The sequence below is a fragment of the Nelumbo nucifera genome, chromosome 6, assembly GCF_055504915.1.
Source record: "Nelumbo nucifera cultivar China Antique chromosome 6, China Antique-T2T, whole genome shotgun sequence".
NCBI classification, from domain to species: Eukaryota; Viridiplantae; Streptophyta; class Magnoliopsida; order Proteales; family Nelumbonaceae; genus Nelumbo; species Nelumbo nucifera.
The window spans coordinates 18418182-18429428 of record NC_142654.1 but is presented as its reverse complement, the minus strand read 5'-3'; the positions used below and the strand labels follow the sequence as shown (position 1 = coordinate 18429428).

Below are 11247 nucleotides of genomic sequence, written 5' to 3'. Positions count from 1 at the left end.
CCATCTTGTTTCTTGTCGAAAGTCAAAGCATCAAACGTGTTAGGTTAATTCCACCTCTGATGGTAATATGCAAATTTATCGAGTGCAGATGGTATGGTCATGTATCAAAAGTACTTCGTTATTGGGTCTGTTTTCAAGTGGCTGATGACTTAGAGGTCGAAGTGAATTTTTGTTGGATGAGGACTTGGTTGCTGAGTTGATTAGGCCGACCTAGGGGCAAATTAGGTGTCAAATTAATTGGACCGAGTTGGGCAGGGTAGATGCCGAACTGACTGGGCTGAGATAGGCAGGTTAGGTGACGAGTTGATTGGGCCGAGTTAGGCAGGTTAGGTGACGAGTTGACCAGAGTGTCGAGCTGCTTATTAGTAGCTGAGTTGCCTATTAATTGCCGAGTTGCTTATTAGTTGCCGAGCTGATCATAGTGCCGAGTGGTTGAACTGTCGATTTGGATAACAATTTTTGGTTATTTTTTGTTTTTTGTTTTTAAATTTTAAATGTTTTTTACTTTTTGTCAGAGTAGGTCATCTGTTTGGTCCAAACGGTTGGACCATATGACCTGAGAACCGGACCTTAGAATGGGTCTTTGTCCAGTCCGATTTTAAAAACCTTATTGGAAACATCTCTTTATGAATTTAATATATGTAAGGAAGACATTCTTAATGTGTGGCTGATTGCTATGTGAGCAAAGTTTTTGTTTGCTGGAGATCTGGGCTCATCTTAACCAAGTTTTTTTTCCTAGAGGGGAATAATAGAATTGTGCACTCTTAGATTGTGATGTGGTGTGCAAGGTACGATGCGACCTACACTCAAGACCAAATGTTTGGACAATAGCATGTGGGCTTGTTGTAAAAGTGGCAAATGTATGGAAGTTGCTACACTGATACGAAGACTAATGGGAACCGGCCTAAGTACCCTTGAGCCCAACCCATGACAAAAATGGTCAGACAGTAATATTGGAGTAGAATACTCTGGACAAGTCTTCTTTGTTCTTATAATATCTGTTCATAGCATTAGACAAAGACAAGGCTTTGAGTATGTCATTAGATAAATTACTTGATTGTCTATGTGGGCAGCTTTGGTTAATGGTCGATAATGGTGATAAAGGTAAGTTGGAAATGAAATAAGAAAGGGGATCGGATCCTTTTCTTGTGTTCAATGAGTTTGAAATGAAATAAGAAAGGGATCTAGGTGATTAGGGGTAATTTTGTCACCAGAAAATCTCAGGGTCAATTTGTTCATTTAAAATAGGATAAATTATAAAGACCCCCTGTACTTTGGGGTCTGTGATAAAGACCCCTTATACTTTGTTTTGCGACAAAGACTTCCCTCTATTATGATCATAAGACAAATACATCCTTCCGTTAGCCTTTCGTCCAAAAAGACCATTACAATATTTTTTAATCCCTATACTATCCTTATAAATACTGTTCATCTTCTCTGACTTTCCTTCACATTTCTTTCTCTCTCCCTCTCTCTGCTCTCTCTCCCTCGAGCTACAACATACATCATAATATAACGATTAGTATTGACTGGTGATGAAAATCTCCTCCTTTCGCTTTTTCGATGAGGGACCGTCTGCGGTGGTGAAAATGAAGCAACCCAAATGGACAAAAAGGAGAACCAGAGCGACGAATTGGTTAAAGAAGGAACAAATAGTGGCCATTGCTACGCAGGGAGCTGGAGCTCTGAAAGGGCCATCAACAAGTTGTCGGAATAATGCTCAGAGAGAAAGAAGAGATGAAGGGTTAGAAATAGTGGAAGAAGAGTATCCAATAAAGGAAAAATGAAAAGAGAGACGGTTGAGGTGGGTACCATGGAATGGAAGAATAAAGTGGAGAGTTGGTGCAACGCAAGCTTCGTATTTCCCCCCTCCCTCGTCCCATCCCCCTTTTTTAAGATGGTTATCTGAAATTTTCCAAACTTTGTTATAAGACACGTTGAAGGAATTTTTCTTCTTTTTGTTTTTTCCTCTGTAAATATATAAGAATTAATAAGGAGTAGAAGATTGACAAGACACAGACTCTGTAACGGTGTCACTTTTCTTCATCTTCAATCCGAGGGCTGTACTTCCTTGCACCGTTCAAACAGCGGTAAAGAGGTTGAGGTCGAGGTTAACACCCTGGGCAAGATTCGTCACCCCAATCTCTTAGCACTGAGGGCATATATATTATTTGGGACCCAAAGGAGAAAAGCTTATAGTCTTTGATTTCATGTCTAAAGGGAGTCTTGCCGCCTTCCTCCATGGCCTGTAGATGGTTCCCTTCCCAACTGAAAGGGGGAGGAGAAGGTTCTCTGACTCTCTACAAGAGATTATATATCTAATCAATACTGATCGTTATATTATGATGTTTGTTGCAGCTCGAGGGCCTGATATCCCCACCGATTGGCAGAGAAGGATGAAAAAGAGAGATGGGGAAAAAGAAAGAGAGAGAGTAGAGAGAGGGAGAGAGAGAGAAATGTAAAGGAAGGTCAGGAAAGATGAACAATATTTATAAGGGTAGTATAGAGATTAAAAAATATTATAACGGTCTTTTTAGGCAAATGGCTAACGAAAGGGGATCTTTGTTTCACGGTCATAGTACAAGAGGGTTTTTATCGCGAAACAAAATACAAATGGGTCTTTGTCACAAACCCCATAATACAGGTGAAGTCTGTGTAATTTAAAATACTTAATTGTTTATATGGACAGCTTCGGTTAATGGTTGATAGTGGTGATAAAAGCAAGTTTGTAGGGAAGCCAGTGCATGAGGCACTTGCCAATGCAGGGTCCGGGAATAGAGGTAGTTTCTAAGATTTAAACCTTGGTCACCTAAGTCGCAATGGAACAACCCAACCGTTAGGTAAAGGCCCTGAATATTTGCAAATTTGCATTATTTGGCAGGTGGTTGTTGTTTTTTATTTTATGTCAAAAACTGAAAAAGGATTCATTAAGAAGAAATTAAAATACATCTCCATGCTAAGCTAGGGCCGGAGAAGTGCTCCCATAACCAGGTTGGTGGAGTTTTAAAATATTCTATATCGCCTTGATGCCTAAATTTTCCTACTATTGTGTGGGCTATGATATTGCGCCTTCTTTCAATATAGGTTATTTTACAACTAACAACTCAATTTCTTCAATCAATGCCTATTCCAACCATCTTCTGCTTTTGCTTTTGTTGGATACTTGAGAGACTAGAGTATCAGAATTTGTGAAGATTTGGACTTGTTTGAGAACAAAATTTAGAGGCCAATTTAATGCAATTGGCATGGTCAATTGTTCTGCCTGTAGGATGATTTAACAGAATAATTTCTATCATTAGATGGTTTCCAAAGTAATCTATCATATATTTCTCTCTTACTAAATACCACCTTTAAAATTACTTATTTTCTCTTGTTGGTCAAAAATCTCATTTACTTTCAACTTTTGATCTCTCCTTGATGCCTGGTTTGCCATTTAACAGACCATTAGGAATTGTTGAAACCCAAGGGTCTTGAAAAACATAGATGTCATCTCTGGTTTTAACCTTCCTATGAAAGTCATTTTTAACCTCTACTTTCATTTTCATTAGTTGTTTCCACCATGAAGAGTATTATTAATGAGCTTTTCTGTATAGAAGCTTTTATTTTTCAAATATTAATTTTGCCATTATCGCTTAGGCCCATATGCTTTTCTTGGCATTTAAAATTAATTTTCACTAGTATTTCAACTGAAGCGCATGAGTATATCATTCCAAATCCCAAGCCTCTTTCATCTTTTGGTTTGATTATGTTCCTCCCAGGGAATTGTGGGCATTGGGCTATTTCCATTTTTGCCTGTCTACCAGAACTCGATTTTTTTCTTTCTTTCTTCAGTTCCTTAATAATCTTTTGAGTTTGCATTTGATAAGAGGGAATAACAGGTTGTTGTTAGCTAATCTCTTCATAAATCACAACTCTGCAAATCGTTGCATTGCTATAATTTCATCAGGGCTTGTAGCTATAAGAGAACCCGACTCTAAGCACCTACTTAATTATTTAGTTTTTTCAATGATCAATGTTCTCATATACAACAATGTTTTAAAAACTTACTCGGAGGATGAATCATTTTTGCATTTGGGTTGTGGGTCACCGGTTCAACCTGACCTGGGTCAGATAATGCCACTTCATTACTCTATTCATACATACATACATAGATTCATACATACATACATACATACACGTATGCATACACATCTATATATGTGTATAAACACATATTTTTGTAATAAATAATGTCGAATTATATTATATAATATATATTATTTTATATTTGAATTATGTTTTAATTTTTTTTATTTATAAAAATATTAAAAATTGTAATTTAAGGTTAAAGTTTTTTTTTTCACAAAAATAACGGGGCAAGACGTCCATGACTCCTTTGAATGCATAAATCTCAACCCAAAATAAAAAAAAAGATCACTTCAATTGAACATTGGAGTGCAAATTTATGGCCTTCCAAAATTTACATACACATTTAGTATACAACTTGTAAATTGGTCACTAGGTCAAACGGGTCAATGGTCCAACTTCCAGGATCAATTACTATGTTTTACTAGAATCAGACCCAAAATCATGGCCGAACACCCGCTAAGTCAATGATGAATTGAAAACACTGATATACACACCAAAAAATATATACATTGGGTTCGTCTTATCAAAACAGAAAAGTAAATAGACTTGGGCAGAAGGTTGCACCGGATTTAAATCAGAAACCGGACTCCTTTGCCCAATACAATGTGCATAATTGCATATTCTCTGCCGCTTTACGTACCAAGGAAGGAGTTTGGCTTCAGTCCGGGTATCGTTAGTCAGGGTGCCGTTCGTGCATTCGGAGGATGTGCCACACGTCCCCGAATCGTGTAAATGGCTCAAGCATGCGAGGATTCTTCAGCTCCATAAGTGTGCATTCTGTTAGTTTAAGTTAAGTAAAACACTCATCCTCTCCTCTCTTTTCCTCTCCTCGCCTCTTTGTCGCAGACAAGACATCTCTCCTCCCCCTCTCTCTCTCCATCCGCCCGGTGGTGACTTCACAACCAATCGCCACTGATGACAAACAAAGTAAACTGGTTAGCTATTCAAAGACAATTGACATAAATAGAGAGGCAACAAGCCATCTTATGAACATGTTACAGGTTGGTTAAGTTCTGTTTGAGAAATGATTTTTTGAACTGGTTTTCAATATTCACTAAAATATTTCCATATTGAAGGATTTCATGGGCGGGTCCCATGACAGCATGGTTACTCTAGAGAACAGAGTGAGGGGTCTTGAGAGAATTGTTGAAGACATGGCACGGGATCTGACGGTGTCATCAGGCAGGAAAGGTAGTACTTTTATGGTGGGTTATGAAAGATCCTCTGCTAGGTTGGTTGGCAAGTATAATGGGCTCTCTGATTACTCTAATAGCAAGTTGGGCAGGGGTTGCAATGGATGGGTTCCATTTGCAGAGAGGTCCCTTCTATCTGATTGTGGTGTTTCAGGAGTGAGGGGAAGGGACCCACCTTGGAGGTGTGATGTATTTGATGCATGGCATTCTTATGCATATGTTTCTTCAGGAAATGGGCATATCAGTTCTAGAAGATCTCTAGGTGGTGATGATAGGGTCATCTAGAGAAGAACATGACAGTGATCAGGTTGGCAACACAAGAGCTTGGAATAAGGGAGAAGGATCTGTTAGGCTTGGTGAGGGGCCTTCTGCAAGAAGTGTCTGGCAAGCATCAAAAGATGAGGCTACTCTGGAAGCAATTCGAGTGGCTGGGGAAGATAATGAAACATCACGAGCTGCTGCAAGAGTTACTATTCCTAAATTAACTGCTGAAGATTTGGGCAATGAGATTATGGAGCAGGACCGGGATCCAATCTGGGCTTTTTGGAGCAATGTTATGGATGCGTTTAATGTAGGTGATATTCATTCAGCATATACTGAAATTTTATCTATAAGAGATGATCTTTAGCTTGTGAAGTTGCCGGCGGCAATGATTGTAAAGTCGCTGCTGGGCAGGTGGGGAAAGAGAGAGGGAGGAAAATTGTCTCACCTGCAATAGAAAAGGAGAGGAGGAGAGGAACAAAATACTCGTTTTGCTTAACTTCAAGTAACGGAGCTGAAAAATATTCTTCACATGCTTAAACCATTCACACGATTAGGAGACGCGTGGTGCGTCCTCCGAATGCGCGAACGGCGCCTTGACTAAGGGTGCCTGGACTGAAGCTGAACTCCCAAGAAAGTGAGTTGGGACTTTGGGATTGGGAAGTGAGTACTTTCCACCTTTGCAATTGATGCACGAACCATTGGATCGGTATTCAGATGGGTTTTGGTTCATCCCAATCTGATATTTCAAGCAGTTTCATCATATAAGAGATTGCTTCAGCCTTCTTCCACGGAAAGCAATCTTCAAATGGAAAAAGGAAAAAAGAAACCTAAATTACGCCATTGATGTAGCCCTAACTAATCCAATTCCATTCCATGCATTCTAATCCATACAATAGCTATTAATTAATTAAAGTCAATGATTGAGCCAAAAGTTCAACGTTTGACGATAGTGTGTTGAATTAATTCTTAATCAGATTGTATTTTGTATGGGAATCGAATCTAGTAGGCATAATATAGTAAACAGGTTCAATGAGTATTTGAAAAATTTTAAAATGGTTTTTAAGGATAGGCTTAGGCTGGGAGTATTTTAAGAGATAGGTGTTATAATATTTTTAAATGATCATTCAAAACGTATTTGCAATGTTGTGCAATAAGTAATATGATTAAGACCCACCACCAAATAAGTCTTACTGCCTATCATATATCTTCTTTAATGCTGATATAACCTTGATTTTGCGTAGAGAGAGAGAGAGAATGCATCCATGGCCCATGGGTTGTTCAACTTCTTCAACCCATGTCAAACGTATGCCAGCTGAGTGGCCATTAATCTTCCACAACTTTCTCTCAGCTTTGATTGGACGCTTTATCTTTTCCCATATTACGTTTAACATGTTACATGAATGGAAGGAGTAGTGAACGTTCATTCGGGGTGGACCCTATGGCGATTGGCGAAAGAACCTTGCCAAAGGAAGCGGTTCCTTCACCGGCGCAGCTGCAGTGAACTTGTGGGTCTCTGCAATGACACCTCCAACTCCTGCGTTGGGGGAGTTGGTTTGGAGCAACTCTCTTCTCCTCGGTTGCCCAAGAGTTCAGTGCAACAATGGCTGCTTCTTCGTCACCTGCAACTATATACGAGTATATGACCCCCCGGGCAACGTCCTTCTTAGTTATTAGATTGAGCTTCCCAATTTCCATTACTTTAATTAAACATCTCTTTTTGCGGGGTGTTTCTGTTTCTCAGTTTCAGTTTCTTTTCTTTTGTTCAAGTAGAATAAACTATATATGTATATATATGAAGCAACTATTTATGTAATAAGAATTTCTTAATTTCCATTTCTTTCTTTTGATGTAGATTGTAGAACGCAGATAAGGACTGCCTTGCTTGTTATCTTTGCATGTTTTCTGTGTTTCAGCTGGTTACACTAAATACTGTTTCAAGCCAAGCCTTGCACCATACGTTGCAGTAAGTTAGAACTCAGCTGCCAGTGTTCTCTTGTTTAATTTTCTTTTTGTTTTTCTAATTTTGGTAATAGTGTTCTCTTGGTTATATCTAATGCTTTTCTGTGTTATACCTCATGATTCATGAAGCTATAAGTGGGACCAAAAGTTATATATTCTCAGTTAGACTTAGAAGCTATATCAAGAGCTAACATGGTGATAACTCCGAGCTGTGTTCAGTATTGGCCGATATAATTTACCAATAACACATAATGACAAATTATGGTATACCTTAATTAGTATTGAGTACCCTCCTAACTTAATTAATCGAGTACAAAATATGAAAATTTGAGAAATTTTCTGACCCTTTAAATTTCAACCAGTCCATACTGATTATTTTTCAGCCACTTATTTGGCTCTCTGTTGAAGCTTGTGTCAGTGACTTTTCAAAGCAGCTATGCTAAAACAATTCAACCAAATTAATCCTCACAAACAAGGCCATACATCTAGGGGGGTGTCAACGGATCATGTTTGGGTTGAAACCTGTCTGAGTCAAAACCAATTTGAACGGTCCAATATGAGTTGAGTTGAGTTGAACTAATATCTGGGTTGAGTTGGACTAATATCTGGTCCATTAACAGAAGATAAGAGTAGGAATTTTAATGGGCCAGGTTTGGGTTGGATGCAATCTGAACTAAAACCATTTGAATAGATTGGAAAGTCCAATAAGACATTGAATTGGACCAATGCAGTCCAAAACATTTATCAGATTGGATTGGACTTGGCCCATCTATAATAAATTCATATTGGAATGGATCGGATTGGACCAATATTCAGTCCATTGACAGCCCTACATAGACCCATGCATGGTGGGGGTGGGTTGGGTTGGGATCATATGATCTTATATTTTTGTACAAGTATAAGAAGCAAACACATTATATATAGATAAATATAGATTCATGTCGTAGTTGTAATAAAAGGAAAAGAGTGAAATAAGTGGCACAAGTAGCCGTGGATTATGATATCATTCTAACGAACCTGATGTATATGGTGAAGTATTATAAAAGATTTTTAGTTCCAAATGATTCTAGTAATTTGTATTTATATTGCGTTTCTAAGAGTAATAATATGTATTGTGGTCACCACATCTGAACTCGGTGAACAACGGGTCGAGAACATTGTTTTCAAATGTGTTTATGAAAACTGAACTATAGTTTTTCTTATTATTTTCAGTACTAAACTATTAAAATTTGCTGATGGTAATACTGGTTTTTTACTGACCAAATTAAAAAAAAAAACAAGAAAAAAACCAGAACATAATAAATTACTATGAGATGTCACCATTAATTGGTTCAACTCAAAACTATGACCATGAAATCTATTATGGGTGTTAGTTGTATAAGATGACACACACACAGAAGGCAACACCAAGAAACCTTAATTTGCTCCTAAAGTAGGAGAAACAGAGTCCAGAAGTCTCTGTGATGGAGTCCCCAACAATTAGGCTCAGGCTAGTTCTGGCTTTCCTTCTCATTTTTCTGGTTAGCATGGGCCGGCCGAGCTCAATCAAAACTCTTCAGAGGACTATATATGTGAATGCGCACAATGAGGTGCGTTCACGGGTGGGCGTGGCCTGCTTGGAATGGAACGAGACAGTTGCCTCTTATGCCCAGACCTACGCCAACAATCGGACCGCGGACTGCTTGCTGGAAGCTCTCCGATACAAGTACTACGGCGAGAACTTGGCAATGCCGGCATTCCATACACCGGCGCGGCTGGGGTGGATGCCGTGAATGCAATGGGCTGCCGAGAAAATTTACTACACTGATAATAACTGCACGCAGGGAAAGGTCTGTGGACACTATACCCAACTCGATCTGTTATTGGGGGGAGTCTTCTGCGGAAATGACTGCAGAAGTGAGCAACAACTTTGAGCTTTCCAAAGCTACACAGTTAGGTCAATCAGTTTTGGCGCCACGGTTGATTGCATCTTCTCAAATAACCATTCAACCTAAAACCTTAAACTATCAGTGAGGTTGCTGAATAGGTTGACCCATGGGGCTTGAAGCATGAACAAGTACAGGCCCACTCATACCTTATGCTGAAACTTATTTAATTACAAGAAAAATGACTTTGAACAAGTCCAATGAAAATATCAAAATACCACCACAAGCCCCTTGCATTCGGCAGATGTGATATACTTTAGCCATCTCCCAATTCTTTGACGAAAATACCCAAAGATAGGTGATATGAATACCAGTTATGTAACATTAAATAATGAAGCCATGGCTAAATCCTCCCTGTTCTTAAGACATAATCCACATCCATTCATCGAATGTTTTGATGACAGAAGTAACCCTAATAATAGTTAGTGTTTTTGAACGCCACTTATATCCCTTCAACAGTTCAACCCAGGAGAATCTGAGCAGAATTTTGAACAGAACCTTCTAGAGAAAGAGCTTGCAAATGAGAATGGAGGGAGTATTTTACCAGTGATTCCCCAAAATAAAGATTAGAGAGATGGACGCTACCTCAAATTCGAGCTCCAAGAGACAGGCACAAGCATGGCGAATGCCCTTGGCCGCGTCATGCTTGCAGAGGTACTGACCATTGCAATCGACCTCATTGAAATCGAGGTCAACTCCTCTGTTTTCAACGATGAGTTCATTGTTCACCACCTTGGCCTCATCCCTGACGAACAATGTGAGTATTGTTCTGTCAAGTTCCACCTCAAAGTCCACTACAACTCCGACCATATCCTTAGGGGGTGTTATTTTTTCGGAATTTGAGAGAGGGGAACATTTGGTCAATGGGATTTTGGTTTCTATTGACCAAGAATCCTATGCTCTTTTTTTAGATTTATCTAGAGACCAGGGAAAGTTTATTTTCCTGGGCCGAGTAAGTGATACCCATCTCCTAGGTGGGTAAATAACTTTCCCACATAGGGGGAAAATTACCAACGCTTGAATGTGACAAAAAATGCCCTTTTTAATAATGGATTCTTATGGCTAAAATGTTCATTGCATTATTTACATGACAAATAAAAGAACATGGGTAAATGCACTTACTCGGGTAAGTATTTCCCAGAAAAAAACTTACCTAGATAATTGCATTTACTTGGGTAAGTAACTTACCAAAAAGTGAATAGGGCCTTGATGTTACCAGCTATGACCTCAAAACCTCCAACCCTTTCGTCGTCCTTGTCGATGTCGCCGAGTATGTAGAGTCCAGTGGTTACAACGCTTCTGAGCAAATGGGTATACTTATCATGAAATTGCATCATGGGCAAGAGCTGAGGTAAGAGTGATAGCTGGAAAGGGGATAGGAAAAGAGATTGGATCGAGAGTAGCCCAACAAGTGTTTTTGACATTGATCCCAATACTCATCAGGTTGTACCGGTTGACCCTGAGGCATACACTGACCATGATGAGGTGATAAATGAAAGCAAATAGTGTATAAATATATTTTATCAACAAATAGTGTATAAATATATTTTAGATGTGTTATATATATTTTATATTTAATTTATGTTTTTTAATTCAATTTTTAATTATTTTTTATAAAAATTACAATTTGAGGCCAAAAAAAGTTTCTTTTTTTTTGTGAAAATAGCGGGGCAAGGCACCTACTGCTCCTTGGAACACATAGATTTTGAAAAGTTACCCAAAATAAAAAAAATCACTTCAATCGGACATCGAAGTGAAAAATTATGGCCTCCAAAAGT

The 11247-nt window shown here is 38.7% G+C and overlaps 2 pseudogenes; both read left to right on the top strand.

Moving 5' to 3' along the window:
* Nucleotides 1-4609: 4609 nt before the first annotated feature.
* LOC104591375 (microtubule-associated protein TORTIFOLIA1-like) lies at nt 4610-9316 on the top strand (annotated as a pseudogene).
* A 679-nt stretch (nt 9317-9995) lies between these two features.
* On the top strand, nt 9996-10975 carry LOC148790640 (DNA-directed RNA polymerases II, IV and V subunit 3-like; annotated as a pseudogene).
* The last annotated feature ends 272 nt before the right edge of the window (nt 10976-11247 follow it).